The sequence below is a fragment of the Terrapene carolina genome, unplaced genomic scaffold, assembly GCF_002925995.2.
Source record: "Terrapene carolina triunguis isolate 2854851 unplaced genomic scaffold, T_m_triunguis-2.0 Scaffold113, whole genome shotgun sequence".
Lineage (NCBI taxonomy): Eukaryota > Metazoa > Chordata > Testudines > Emydidae > Terrapene > Terrapene triunguis.
This window is the reverse complement of record NW_020664464.1, coordinates 820,173-820,896: the sequence shown is the minus strand read 5'-3', so window position 1 is coordinate 820,896 and position 724 is coordinate 820,173. Positions and strand designations below refer to the sequence as shown.

Sequence of the window (724 nt, the reverse complement as noted above, 5' to 3'; positions counted from 1 at the left end):
TAAAGAAGAAGGGAAATGTACAATAATTTCTGATATAGTAAAATTTTTGTATTGACATTGGATTGAATAATCTATTTTTATTTTTGCTGGACCCAGTTTAATTAATCAATCAATCTCTCTCAATCTCTCTCTCTTTTTCTCATATATTAATGACTATAAACTGTAAAAGCAGTATATAAAGGCAAACTATTTTATTATTTATTACAGCATTTTTATTGTACAAATAATATACATAGCAATGATGATGTGACTTAATCCTTGATTCAGAAAAGCACTTAAGGATGTGATTACTTACCTGGAAGAGAGAATATCATGAACACAGAAGTGGTTTTCACAGGGTGAGGCTCATCCATTGTACCACAGGTATACTTACCCCTGCAATTTTCTGAAATGTGGGGGAAACCACTGCATAATTTGTGGTTGGGTCATGGGATTGCATTTCAATGTCCCCTAGCTTTGTACGGAGAGAGAATGGGATACAGTATTGTACTTGGAGTCAGGCTTTGCCCAGGCCTGCTGGGTGACCTTGAGGAAGTCACCTCATAGCTCTGTGCCTCAGTTTACCTCTCTGTAAGATGGGGATAGATCCTTTGTAAAATGTTTTGAGGTCTACCGATGAAAAGAGCTACATAAGAACTAAATAAGATATCATTAAAGTTAAGCATGTGCTTGAATACTTTGCTGAATCAGGGCCTTATTTGTTAGGACTTCAGTATATATAGGG

At 35.8% G+C, this 724-nt stretch overlaps 1 non-coding gene across 1 annotated transcript; it reads left to right on the top strand.

Moving 5' to 3' along the window:
• The first annotated feature begins 287 nt into the window (after positions 1-287).
• On the top strand, positions 288-450 carry LOC112114998. The gene has a single exon (XR_002908783.1). It is a non-coding gene; the product is annotated as a U1 spliceosomal RNA (small nuclear RNA).
• The last annotated feature ends 274 nt before the right edge of the window (positions 451-724 follow it).